Source organism: Pecten maximus, chromosome 4, assembly GCF_902652985.1.
Source record: "Pecten maximus chromosome 4, xPecMax1.1, whole genome shotgun sequence".
In the NCBI taxonomy this organism is placed as follows: Eukaryota; Metazoa; Mollusca; class Bivalvia; order Pectinida; family Pectinidae; genus Pecten; species Pecten maximus.
The window spans coordinates 35779958-35795446 of NC_047018.1; the positions used below are offsets into that span (position 1 = coordinate 35779958).

At 39.7% G+C, this 15489-nt stretch overlaps 1 protein-coding gene across 1 annotated transcript in view; it reads right to left on the reverse strand.

Annotated features, from left to right (window-relative positions):
- The window catches only part of LOC117325961 (KN motif and ankyrin repeat domain-containing protein 1-like), a 54508-nt gene extending 42143 nt beyond the window's left edge, over window positions 1-12365 (reverse strand). Inside the window, 2 exon segments of the mRNA XM_033882497.1 lie at window positions 8121-8242; window positions 12094-12365. The gene's annotated coding sequence lies outside the window, so the exon portion shown is untranslated.
- Between the last annotated feature and the right edge of the window lie 3124 nt (window positions 12366-15489).

Sequence of the window (15489 nt, forward strand, 5' to 3'; positions counted from 1 at the left end):
TGTATATGTACTCAAATCATATCTTATACTCCACCTAGTAAAATTGTGTTTACCTGCAGGAGAGCACCTGAAGCAGTAGACATACCTGTAATGACAAAACGTGCCAGACAGGTGAGACTCTGTACATTAATGTAGATCTCTTACTCCTACACCCTTCCACGGTGCTTATACACTCCCTGGTAGAATGTCTCTACTCCCACACACTCTGACACACTTAACACAGGGCACATGATCCAAAACTATTTATTTTGGGAAAATAAGAAATCTTATATAATACTTACAGCTTAAACATAATTATAGTTTATAAATGTATAGACATGTGTCGTATCTGTTGATAAATTGAAATTCTGAGTAACTGGGAGCTACTGATTAGCTTGACCAGTCGGCTGACCATGTCCACCACTCACTCTAAGTTTGCTTACTTATCAATGTGTAAATTGAGACAAGCCACCCTGAGGGTTGGAGTCAGATTTCATGGCCTAAACTGACCTACACTAGGACTGTGTTTCACTTGACGACAAACTCCACCAAGTTAGAGATGTTACAACGACAAACTGAGCTAAGTTAGAGATGTCACAACGACAAACTGAGCCAAGTTAGAGATGTCACATTAATGACAAGCAACTTCAAAGTACAATTGTGACTGTTGTCAGTCAAATATTTTCATGGACGACAAAACTTGAAAGACATTTAAGTGTTTCAGTCTTCATGCAAGCAATAGGGGGTATCATAACCATATCTCGTCATAATGTAACACTCCAAATCACTGACATGGATTTACAGTCTTCTGTATTGAATGTCATATTGTGTGTACAGGTATTTTGACAAGACTGGCTTATGTCAGCTAACATATCATACTGAGTTCTACTATCACGAACAGCAGTCACACACACTGCTGTACAAACTAGTGCCAAACATGTCAACACTCAAATTATGAAAAGGCATTTAACAGTTGTTAATCTTTTACAATTTGTACATACCTGATCCCTGCCAAATTAAGCCTACACCCACTAAGGACCCATAACAAATTAATTCCAATTTAATATGCCCTTTTTGATTTGTAACATATCTGCAGCCAAGTGGTAACAACAATCTTCAAATAGATTTATCTGCTCTGACTTACTACTGCTTGATAAGCCTCAATAATTCTAAATTACGTATGAAATATACATTTCAATAAAAGAATATAATAGGACAAAGTTTTGAAAATGTGTTGATTTCCCTAATGTCCACAGATGGTGCTTTTTATTCATATTTACAGTAAATAAAATAGAAAATCTATAAAATATCTCCTTGAGCCTGCAGAAGACTTTGTAAACAATAATAAATCTGCGATTTCATTAGAAATCAGGTAGTAATCTTCCTGGTAGCTGATTTAGAAATCTGTTTGTTTACGATGAGCGCTCTGATAATCTAACGTTTATTATTGTACTTTTACTTCCATTATTAATGAATGTAACCAATCGAGATTATACAAGCTGACAAATAAACCAATAATGTATCACCACACAATTATATTGGAACATCAGCAGACATTATACATGGAACAATTAACTGTCGAGAGGTGGGTGAATGAGTTAAGTTCCAATAAGACCATTGATGAAGATTGAGTCAATACCAGGCTACGCTATATGAAGCAGAATTAGACTGGGCTGTGTGCTTGTGCCCAGGTAGCTCAAGTGCTTAGAACGTCTGTCTAGATTTAAGAAATCATGGGTTCAAGTCCCATAAATCATTTCATTTTTTCTTTCCTGTTTCATATAAATGTAACATGAGAGGAAAAATGCAATGACCAGACTGGGACTCGAATCCAGCACTCCAAACTCTAGACAGATGCTCTAACCATTTCAGATTCCTGGCCACCTGATCGAGAGTGAGTGCTCAGCCCAGTACAGTTTTGTATCATAATACATTTTTTCATAATACAGTACACAGGTAAAGGTGAACAGCAATCACTATATCTCTAGAATTTGCCAAATCCTGTCTGTCAACATTTTAAAACTGAGACGATCCTCAGATAGAATGTGCATGATTAAAACTATACTGACCTAAATGACAAAGTTCAGGGGAGTAACGGTTAATGCTGTCTATGTTCTATACAAATTAAATTTCAATATATGGAAACGTGGTAAACAGAGTTCAACAGAAACAGAGTGAAAATATCATAGTCTCGTTAAGAAATAGTAAAGATTGACAAGTAGATAAGATAAAAACCTGTATCATACTAAATGTATTCTATTTTCAAGTTGTACTTGATACTTATATTTGTTGGCGAACACTTTAAAAACTTCAAGCTGTTTATGAGGGGTGATACATTGGCTCTGTAGGAAATTAGCTGCTGTCTACAATTCCCTGACAATGTTTGCAAATGCAGCAGTAAATTGGAATAGAGTGAGAAGAGATCAGTACATGCAGGCTTAGTAATGATCCTCCATGGAGGCGAGGGTGTGCTGTGGCTTGATAAGGACAGGTGCCATCTCTCATAAGGACAACTTTATCTGTGTTATAGCCAGGCTGCTAATCCTTGACCAAACAGGGGCCAAAAGCACACTGCCAGATACCATAGAGAATGTGGCACATTTTGTGATATTCATATTTGAATTGAGACAAATGTTTGTTTTAATGTGTTCTATGGTAAATGCTTCTGGATCTTGATAGCATGAAAATATGAAACAACATAATGTCTCGATCTCATTTATTATAATTTTGAAAAGTTTGTTTGTTTGATTTATCATCCCATGAACTGTGCAGCCACAGTCATTTTGAGATGGGATCTCCTTGTAGTAGCTGGTGGCTACCTCACTCATATGGCAGTCCCGTTGCATGCCATTCAGAGCAACTACGGTAAAGTACATGTCTTAATGGCCATGGACACAATCAGGTCAGCATAGGTCAGTCTGTTTCTCAGCTTACCAAGAAACGCAAACTGCCATAGGTAGATAGCATCGAACCACACACTTCGAATCTTCACCTGAGATTACGTAGGCCAACGCTTTAACCAACTGAGCTATTACATGTGTTGTCTGAGGCACTCGACATTTTGTAAAGTGGTAAAAAAACACAAGTTGTAGTGAAAGTAACATCTTCAATGAGAAAGATTAATAGTGTAAACAACATTATACCAAACACATGTTTGGTCCCTGTTTTTAATCTGTTTTTGAACTTTTAACAGGCATTGAAATTCAACATTTCAGTAAACCCATTGACATATGTATCTACACGTGTTATAAAAACTACTGATTCACCGATACAGGAAGCAGAATCAAACTTTCCCAGACAAAAGTGTAGAGGATCTGGCAGATAGAAGAAATGTCACATCAGATTACTGTGACGCTGCACAGATCTGCATTTTACTGTTGCATGGCAGCTGGACTCTGCAGTGCATCATTATACATGCAGGTTACAGTAACCGTCCTTAAAAAAGATGGCTTGTAATATAGGTATGGTAACTGTCCTCAACAAAGATGGCTTGTAACATAGGTACGGTAACTGTCCCCAACAAAGATGGCTTGTAATATAAGTACGGTAACTGTCCCCAACAAAGATGGCTTGTAATATAAGTACGGTAACTGTCCCCAACAAAGATGGCTTGTAACATAGGTACGGTAACTGTCCCCAACAAAGATGGCTTGTAATATAAGTACGGTAACTGTCCCCAACAAAGATGGCTTGTAATATAGGTATGGTAACTGTCCTCAACAAAGATGGCTTGTAATATAGGTACGGTAACTGTCCTCAACAAAGATGGGTTGTAATATACGTACGGTAACTGTCCCCAACAAAGATGGCTTGTAATATAGGTACGGTAACTGTCTTCAACAAAGATGGCTTGTAATATAGGTACGGTAACTGTCCTCAACAAAGATGGGTTGTAATATAGGTACGGTAACTGTCCTCAACAAAGATGGCTTGTAATATAGGTACGGTAACTGTCCTCAACAAAGATGGCTTGTAACATAGGTACGGTAACTGTCCCCAACAAAGATGGCTTGTAATATAGGTACGGTAACTGTCCCCAACAAAGATGGCTTGTAATATTAGTACGGTAACTGTCCTTAACAAAGATGGCTTGTAATATAGGTACGGTAACTGTCCTCAACAAAGATGGCTTGTAATATAAGTACAGTAACTGTCCCCCACAAAGATGGCTTGTAATATAGGTACGGTAACTGTCCCCAACAATGATGGCTTGTAATATAGGTACGGTAACTGTCCCCAACAAAGATGGCTTGTAATATAGGTACGGTAACTGTCCCCAACAAAGATGGCTTGTAATATAGGTACGGTAACTGTCCTCAACAAAGATGGCTTGTAATATAAGTACAGTAACTGTCCCCCACAAAGATGGCTTGTAATATAGGTACGGTAACTGTCCCCAACAAAGATGGCTTGTAATATAGGTACGGTAACTGTCCCCAACAAAGATGGCTTGTAATATAGGTACGGTAACTGTCCCCAACAAAGATGGCTTGTAATATAAGTACGGTAACTCACAGTCTTCAACAAAGATGGCTTGTAATATAGGTATGGTAACTGTCCTCAATAAAAATGGTTTGTAATATATAAGTACGGTAACTGTCCCCAACAAAGAGGACTTGTTTTGCAGGTATGATAATTTAGATCTTGCACAAAATTTTTAGGTTTCAATTTTAAAATGTTACATTACTGCAAAAGATATGTCATTTAACTTTTTTTCACTTTTGCTTGTTTTTTTTTTTTTTTATCAAAAGTCATTTACACCAGAAAGACATTTACAGCAGTCTGCAGATGTTAAGTGAAGCTAACTCGGTATTTCTGTACATATGATACTAACTACACTGATATTTACATACAAAATTCCTCTTTTATCTCTGTGACATTTCAAACAATCATTGACTGATATGATAGGATGACCCCCTAATTAGTTCTCATGAAATACTCGTAAAACATACTTGCACAGATAAATGTGACTTTACATGTTTCTTCAAAAGAACTTTCAGAAATTATAACTGACATTATTTCTAAAACTTTTGACAGTTTCAACTATTTTGTGTATGGCGCAGTAAAACAGGCTACTGGTGGAAATAAAAACATCCTACATAGCCGAGTGTAAGAAATATGCAAGCTTGCATGTACAGATACACCAAATGTAAATGAAACACAATATGAATACTATTTTTATTGCATTTCTTGGAAGGTTTGCAATGTAAATTGCTTGTACAACCATGAAAGAGTATATGCTTGATAATCAGATGCCATATCTGTCTCCTGGACTTGTACTTTCAACCCATATAACTGTCACCCTCCCTACTCCTTCCCAACACCTCCCTCCCCCCCTCTCTTTTGTAACCCCCTCCCAACCACTCCCTCCCTACCCCCTCCCAACCCCTTAGTATTCCCTCCATACCCCCTCCCAATTCTCATTACTCCCTCCATACCCCCTCCCAACCTTCCCAACCCCTCCTAACTCCTCAGTACTCCCTCACTAGCCCCCCACCCCCTCTACCTCCTCCCTACCCCCTCCCAACCCCTCAGTACTCCCTTCCCACTCCCAATCCTTACTCCCTGCATACCCACTACCAATCCTCCTGACCCTCAGTACTCCCTCGCTAGCCCCTGCCGACCCCTCAGTACTCTCTCACTAGTCCCTGCCGACCCCTCAGTACTCCCTCACTAGCCCCTCCGGACCCCTCAGTACTCCCTCACTAGCCCCTCCGGACCCCTTAGTACTCTCTCACTAGTCCCTGCCGACCCCTCAGTACTCTCTCACTAGCCCCTGCCGACCCCTCAGTACTCCCTCACTAGCCCCTCCGGACCCCTCAGTACTCCCTCACTAGCCCCTCCGGACCCCTCAGTAATCCCTCACTAGTCCCTGCCGACCCCTCAGTACTCCCTCACTAGCCCCTCCGGACCCCTCAGTACTCTCTCACTAGCCCCTCCGGACCCCTCAGTACTCCCTCACTAGCCCCTCCCGACCCCTCAGTACTCCCTCACTAGTCCCTGCCGACCCCTCAGTACTCCCTCACTAGCCCCTGCCGACCCCTCAGTACTCTCTCACTAGTCCCTGCCGACCCCTCAGTACTCCCTCGCTAGCCCCTCCGGACCCCTCAGTACTCCCTCACTAGTCCCTGCCGACCCCTCAGTACTCTCTCACTAGTCCCTGTCGACCCCTCAGTACTCTCTCACTAGTCCCTGCCGACCCCTCAGTACTCCCTCACTAGCCCCTCCCGACCCCTCAGTAATCCCTCACTAGTCCCTGCCGACCCCTCAGTACTCCCTCACTAGCCCCTGCCGACCCCTCAGTACTCTCTCACTAGTCCCTGCCGACCCCTCAGTACTCTCTCACTAGTCCCTGCCGACCCCTCAGTACTCTCTCACTAGCCCCTGCCGACCCCTCAGTACTCCCTCACTAGCCCCTCCCGACCCCTCAGTAATCCCTCACTAGTCCCTGCCGACCCCTCAGTACTCCCTCACTAGCCCCTGCCGACCCCTCAGTACTCCCTCACTAGCCCCCTGCCGACCCCTCAGTACTCTCTCACTAGTCCCTGCCGACCCCTCAGTACTCCCTCACTAGCCCCTGCCGACCCCTCAGTACTCCCTCACTAGTCCCTGCCGACCCCTCAGTACTCTCTCACTAGTCCCTCCCGACCCCTCAGTACTCCCTCACTAGCCCCTGCCGACCCCTCAGTACTCCCTCACTAGTCCCTGCCGACCCCTCAGTACTCTCTCACTAGCCCCTCCGACCCCTCAGTACTCCCTCACTAGCCCTCCGACCCCTCAGTACTCCTCACTAGCCTCGACCTCAGTCTCCCTCACTGCCCCGACCCCTCAGTACTCCCTCACTAGCCCCTCCCGACCCCTCAGTACTCCCTCACTAGCCCCTCCCAACCCCCTCAGTACTCCTCACTAGCCCCTCCCAACCCCCTCAGTACTCCCTCACTAGCCCCTCCTGACCCCTCAGTACTCCCTCACTAGCCCCTCCCGACCCCTCAGTACTCCCTCACTGGCCCCTCCTGACCCCTCAGTACTCCCTCACTAGCCCCTCCTGACCCCTCAGTACTCCCTCACTAGCCCCTGCCGACCCCTCAGTACTCTCTCACTAGTCCCTGCCGACCCCTCAGTACTCTCTCACTAGTCCCTGCCGACCCCTCAGTACTCCCTCACTAGCCCCTCCGGACCCCTCAGTACTCCCTCACTAGTCCCTCCCGACCCCTCAGTAATCCCTCACTACCCCCTCCCAACCCCTCAGTAATCCCTCACTACCCCCTCCCCCTCAGTAGACAGATACACTTCCATCTGCCTCTGATTGTTAGTCATCATATCATTCAACTATATCACTCCAAGACTAACTACCATTATATTTTTTTTTTTAACTTTTTTGTTTCTCCATGGTTACAGACAATATGTTGGTAACCAGGGATATTACAATCTCTATCTCACCGCAATCTATAGGGTACACAATGCACCTCATTATATAAAGTATATACCTTACAGCGCAGTAGATAATTAACTTATCAAGTCTGAGTGCCTGAAAGTCTCCGAGCTGACAACACTGGTCAGTAATGATTATCCTAGCATACCAGGAAGAGTATATACCAATCTCAAGGAATGCCAAATGACCAAAAACTTAATTGTCTGGAAATACTGCAGTATTGGGTAAGGACTTAGTGCCATATAGTACAGCAGTGTATGCATGAAAGACGCATATTGTACTAAATTCACTCCCATGGTTCCCAATCCACCAATTATTTCAGTTCAAAATATAAATTTTATTTAATTAAACCATATTGTAATCATTTTCTTATTATGCTTTATGATTACATCAAATTCGGATATAAATAAATTGAAAAGAAAATCTATACAGCAAAATAATGATCCTATAAAGATTTTCTTTTTTTAGTTTACTATACAGACAAACCTGTACCTACAGCATTGTGATTCAGGGGACAGTCACTGGAGACAATTAAATATAAAGCACATTGAACAGTTATGTATATATGTATATAGCTGTGTGGATCAAGGAAAACGCTACATACATATATAGACAGTCTATGTCATATTTCCCCAAAGGAAAGATATTAACGTTACTAGGTTTGAACCTGTATAATAGTCATTGTTATTATTATGTAGAGAAAACTTACTCAGAGTTGGGGATTCTTCCCTGGTGGATGAAAACACTGCAGCAGAACCACTGTACACCTCCTGCCACCTAGCTATTCCGTGGAGAGGTCCGTGGAGTGGTCCGGCCTCCTATACATATGTCCTGGAAAGACAGAGGCATAGTGCAGTGTGTATACATATGTTTATACTGCATGCATGTGACAGATGGCTATAGAATCAGTAATCGGACACCAACACACATAGAGAATTGTAACCCCTTATCACATGGCCGTGTCATCAGGTTCTGTGAGGGTGTACACCTTCTGGTAGAATATAAGTGGTTCGTTTTCATTCCCATGTCCATGTTTTCTGTAAAATTCCCAGATAAACAGTTTTATCTGTACATATCCCCCAAACAAACACCAGTTGGTGGTGTATTGTTGTAATACGAAAACTTGCCTTATTGTCTCCAAACTTTAGGCAGAGTCTGCAGTTACCTTCTGTTTTCCATCAAAATGATATTTACATTACACAATAAAATCCGAAAACAACACGGCTTTGTTTCAAGTTATCTGAACAAAGAGTTGGACAAATTTTGAAGTGCACTGTCTGATTATAGTTGTTCAGGTAGTGTTACAGATATCTAGGAGGATTGCATCAAGGTGACATTAGAAGTGTTTTGAAGAATTCACCTTGATTACGGTCGGGCAGGTAATGTTACTGATATCTAGGAGGATGGCATTAAGTTGACATTAGAAGCATTTTGAAGAATTTAGCTTGATTACGGTCAGGCAGGTAAATGTTACTGATATCTGAGGATCCCACATTTAAGGTGACCCTTCATATAAACACAGGTGATAAGGTTTGTCATTTCTGATAAAAATATATAAAAACTGTTTATATTATGTCAATTTCACTTTGAGCATCAAATTTATGAGATTTAAAATTGAATTCACAATCCTGTATGAAGTCTCCTGTGATGTCTTTTAGACAAATCTGGAACCCTGTATCAAACACCAAAGTAAGGCGACTGTTTACAAACGACTACCCGTATAATATAAGGCGAGTATATTGCTTACCTTACGACAATACCTTAGTATTAAATCCTACACAAGGAGACAATGTAAGCCAAGGAAACCCGATATTGATGACAAGGGAGATAAAACATTTAGTGCTTGGCCTGATTTCCAACTCTGACACGATTCGTTATATATGTGGACGGCACTGTGTATTATATACCACACATATAGATTCCATCATTAAAGGTAAACAAACAGTGTTAAATAAACAGGCAAGCTGGCTGATTACAGCCCATATATGGAGAGCAACCCACAATATCTCACCAAAATATTGATACTCATTTTTTTCAGGAATTAAAGTTATCTTAAATATAAAAGATTTCTGACATCAATATAGAACTCTCGATCCCTTGTATCCAATATAACTGAGACCTATTGATAGAGATCTGGGTGAGTGTTTAATCTCCAATCAAATTGATCAATAATTTGTGGTCTGGATGTTTGTGTTTACCTCAGGCCAGTACTATAAATCAGACCCAGACAAGATAAAATGTACATCTGCCATTAACTTCAGTCCAACTTACACTATTAATTCAATTATTTCACCTGTTCCCCTGGCTATATGTTACTCACCTGAGGACAGGTGAGGTGGTGAATGTATATAAATAAGTAATAACCCACAGCACACCTGTACAACACCCTGAGCACCTGTATATACCTGATGAGGGTATAACCTGTTCTGAGCATAATATCCGACTTTCTGCTTACAGGTACACATATAACATGCATGAGTATCATTTACAGGGATACAGATATATTAGCATAGTTTATTTTTTTATCTTTCCCCGCTGGACCACCAGGGTTAACACTACCACAAACACATCTGAACAGGTTCCCCAGTGCCAGCCAGTTTTATATACATGTACAGTGTATGTTTGGCCAATTAATACAAAGTTGTGTTGTTTAACCTTGGATGGACCTTCTACCCAGAAGCAGCCAAGTAGAACATCAGCTGGAACGACCTTGCCACAACTATTTTAAAATATGTGACAAATACACCAGTGTTTCCTTTAATACCAGTGTTCCAATACAAAAGATTGTAGTGTATTTATAAGGTAAACAATACACAAGTTAAAAATGGACCTACCTTCTCTGAAATTGTAACAAAAATATCCTAACAGTCATTCAAATCCAGTGAGTTAGAAAATCACGCACAAAAAAAGCTGGGCCAAAAATATGTCCTATTTCCTATTTTTGACACACACAAAATAACAAATAGGTGAGGTTGAAAAAATACACAGGTATGTGTAGATAGATCACAAACGAGATCTCATCAGTCCTCGATGGGCTAGACAACAGGTATTATTAAGGGTATAAAAAATCCAAGGAAATGAAGTAATCAGAAAACATGTTTGTTTTCTTGGCTGCTAACATTCTACACTGAGTTAGGTAGGTGCTAGAGGTACATGTGGCGAAGCATAGACCCAATGTGGACAACCCAACCCTCTACAGGGAGTGTAACACAGAACGGTCAATGAGCTGCAGCCAGGTGGAAAATCTCACGGAATGACCTTGCAAGAATTAAAGCTATGGAGTATTATCAGCGGACAAAGGAAGGGTACCCTGTGTTAGAGACATGATCCGGTCACAATAATACTCTTTCAAGCCCTTTAAAATAGCTTGCTTCCTCTACTATTACATAAAATCTTGATTTCCTGTGAAGCTCAACTGCTTCAGAAATGCTAAAATCTGTTAATCCCGACCCATAGCCAGACATGGAGGAAGGTTAATACTACAGATTCCATTAGTTCACCTTCTCCACTCCTGGTAGTACATATACCCTCAGAAGGTTAAAGGTCACACCCAGTTACAACGGAAACAAGGTTCCTTCCAAACCTTGGACAGGAATTCCCATCCTCTCATGTTGGTAGGACATTTCATTCTGTATAGCTCCTTGCAATACATGATTCTGTTCAAATCCTTGAAGGACAAGGGGAAGAGTCTGTTTAACCACTATACAGCCCCCACCCCCTCCCAATCCCCACCCCTCCCAATGATTCTATATCAGGCTATGAGCCCATTGTAGGACAAGATTCCAATCCCAGACCCTGGTGGAATATTAAGATTTCATTCAAAGGCCCTTGTACAATATATAGAGTATATCTAACAGTGTCTTCAGCGGGGCTTTTCACAAGTATATAGCACAAGTGAAAAATACAAAAATATCAGCCACACCAGTGAAATATATTTGGTATATTACTGAAGATACGTACTGTTGGATATTCTGTTTATTACATTTTATAGCAAAATCTACAGGGGCAGCTTTAAAGTTCTCCCAACGTCGTTTGTAAGCAGATACTGCTTTGATTGGTCAAATCGGAAAAAATGATATTTTTTACTATCACTTTTGTAGAATGAATAATTTTCGGTATTTCACTGGTAAATCCCAGCCCCTGGTAGCTCTTTTAATCTGTTCCCACCCCCCTGGCAGGACATAAGTTCCCATGGTCATTACAATCATACTAATGATACACCAGATCTACCCAGGCCTTCATGCATTATAAACATATCACCGAGCTTCAGTATTACAGGCCCATAAACACTTGATCAGTACCCCATTATCACTATAACCAGTACACTAGTATACCATTATATATATACAGGTAGTTACACCAGGTAATCCTACCTTTGTTGTTGTTCACGTATCCTAAGTATGGTTTAGGAATCATGAGTCCCATATATATCATACATGGTCCAAAATAAGCCACAATTCGTACAAAATCAAAATCCATTGATCAAAACATTTCATATAGTTATAGAGCAAATCCACAGGTAATATAATATTCCCTTGGGTGTGTTCTCAGGAGACGGACGTTATGTATAAACAGACATTTTACTCACCCATTCACATTTGTATAGTATCAATGAACTATGCCTGTGACCGTGGTAAGTTTAATCTCGACTATTTTAAGGTTGTGTCACCTGCTGACCTTACCTGTATTGAGGTCCTAATTAGTTAATATCCCAAGAAAACCTCCAATGTGGTCCTTTATAGAATACAACACACTGTCATAGTGTATAACTAGTAATGCACATATACACACGTCTCCAGTATATATATAAATATATTACGTATGTTCCACCTCACTGAACATCACACAGGTAAATATATATCTCCAAACTTCACTCCAACAATCCTTCATCACACCTGTGCAAAGAAAGGCACTGTTTGGTCCGAGACTGACCACTCAAATGACCAGGAAATGAACAATTTAGATCCTAAATACACCACCTCCACACCAGATCATATATCTTACCTGTCCGTCCAGCGCAAGTGCAGGTAATTACCACTGAGGTGACCATATGGTTAACAAAGACCCGAGGGCAAACATGAAACTAGGAGAATCGCAGGTATATAATAGGATGTTACCAGAGATTTAAGTTAAGTGTAGAAACTATTGAGAAGATCGGTGTGGAGGCTAACTCAGCCATGACGCATCCATTCATATGCTAAGTACCTATCACTTTTTATGTCTCCCTCGAATCTCGTTTCTTCAAAGCATGACTCCTACAAACAGGGCCAAACTTGATACTGCTTCAAATATCGTGTGGACTTATCTCAAGTTAGCTGGACAAAATTGCCATCCTGTGTATAGGGATTACTTTCACAGGAAATCAATAGTGCTAAATAAACTTGAAGTCGAACTTTTTATTTTCCTAGGTGACTCTTCAACGTGACATCATTCAAACATTAGATGTCTAGACTATAAATATACTTCAACTGAATCTTTGAATCCTAAAGTTTCTCAATAACACATGCGATCATATTTCAATATATTTTAGCCTACATAAAATGATATAGCAGAAATTTAAAGACCTATTCATATTACATAAACTCTTTTATCTCCGTTTTTTTCTCGGTTAAGATGTTCTGTGGGCCTAGTAATCCAGGTTTAAAGTCCGTCTAGAACAAACTGGTTTACCAAGAAGACAGATATTATACTCAACTTCTCCACAAAGTTTGGATTCAACTTTCCTTTTGGATCAGGAAAAGTTATTCTAAACTGTCTTTCAACTTTTATTTTATATTTTGATCTTTTTACATCATTTTCATTCTTTATCTGCAACCAAAATTATAAATAGAGCCTAAATAACTTCAAAAAACACTGATTTTTAACTCCAGCATTTTCATCCTAAAATATCAGCAAACAATTTTGCATGGTGTCTTGCCAAGTGAACGAATGCCTATGGTCTTTCATCCAAATACATCTAGAGAAACTGGCTTGTACATAGGATAGATTACAAGAAGCAGTTGAAGTTGATAACTATCTTCAATACAGTAATATAGCTAGATATGCAATGTATGTTGACCATGATACGAAGTCAACATTGCCTAATGTATCCAATTCAAAACCATCATGGATCAGTGATATGAATGAGCCCTCAATATAAACCATGCACATATTCAAAATATGCTATTAGGAAAATACTAAAATATGCACATTCTCATCAAAGAAATTATTTTTCATGAAAATTTTTTTTGAAATTTTTTTTGCAATAAAGTTTAGGAAAGTGTAACATGCCAGTGCATTGTGTGCTTGAATCAAACCTGTGACCCCCAGCTTCCCTGAGGGATCCTGATCAAGCTAAAGGGAGATTCCCTCCAGCATGAAGCTAGGACTGCATGTAATCATACATATAATTAAAACCTGTCATAATAGTTAACTGACAGTACCATAGTACACTTATAAATAGACAACAATACAGAAACCCATTATGTCAGGTATATCATTCTCACCTACAGTAAAATATTATCATAAATACTATATTAAGCTGGTCAAATCAGCCTGACCTGAATCTATGGACTGTGACAGATATATGCATATGACCGCTGGGAAGGCATGGGCAAGATAATATTTAAACAGCCAAAATACATCTCGCCTTTTGTGATAATTTTGTATATCAACAGTTTAGATAACATTAATGAAATATTCATGTCATGGTATGTACTTTTACTTTACAGAGAGTCGGAGGGTGTTCTAACATATAGCGGGAAGGTGAATGACAACTTATCCCTGTGTGGACTAGTTTGTGAGGATCCTGATATCAGACCATTACCTTGAAGTTATAGTTCATATCTCTCATATACAACAACTTGGAAAAGTACAAACATTAAGTATTGAAAATTACATTTAGTGATATTTGTCCACATTTCTTCACATGGGCCCTTGTCATTTCAGTTAGGAAAATATCATAGTGATCACAATACTGTTTAAATCAATTCCTTAATATCAAAGGATCTTCAATATCCAGGTGAAAAAATATATGCTAAGTTTTCTGGGAAATGACTCTCAAGTTGAATAAATTAATAAAAAAAATACCTTGTATTGCTTTGTTTTCACTCTCACAATTGTACCAAAAATGATTACCAACCCATTTACCTTATACAAAAAGAAGTTATTGCATAATACTCAAGGTGAAAGAAACTTTCATACATTTTTTCATTACCAGGCACACATTATACAGCCACCTCAATTGAATAAATGGACATGGATGATGGTTTTGTGAGGATATATCTTAGATGTTATGTGATTAACAAAATACAGGAAAACAAAGTTTGTCATATAGGCTTCAAACTATTAAATTTGGGAAGAATTAAATCCACTTGTGACATTTATTGTTCATTAATTCTTTAAGAAGAAAAAAAATTGGAAGGGTGTTATGTACATTTTACATTATTTAAAAGACTCAAATTCACCATGACATAAACAAAATAACCACCAACAATAAAACACATCTAGAATACATATTCTTATATACCAGCTAATATGTCTGGTCACGGACATCACTGTCATAAATTCATCGGTTTTATCATCCCTTAACAAGTGACTGTGAATGGATATCGGTTTCAGATGATGACAGCGTATATATCTACGTAGCAATAGTAAAGCTGGTCTTCTTTATGGACTTGTATCAGGTAACATTGACGGTATTATATAGGACAAAACAAGTTACATATATACTTACAATTCATCCACTAAAGAATATATTTTCCTGATTTTAAATGTTATAAATCATTACCGTACTTATCCTGATTTTAAATGTTATAAATCATTACCGTACTTATCCTGTAATAAGTCCAGAGACCAATACATGAACTTTTAACTGAAATAAGGAGTAGGCTCAGTGTAGGACTGTAAAATAGTATTTTTACTGATTTAGATATGGGTTGACTTACTACTAGGCATTGATGGGCTTATTACCAGGTATTGATGGCCTTATTACCAGGCATGGGTGGGCTTATTACCAGGTATGGGTGGGCTTATTACTAGGCATGGGGGAACTTATTACCAGATATGGGACGGCTTATTACCAGACATGGATGGGCTTA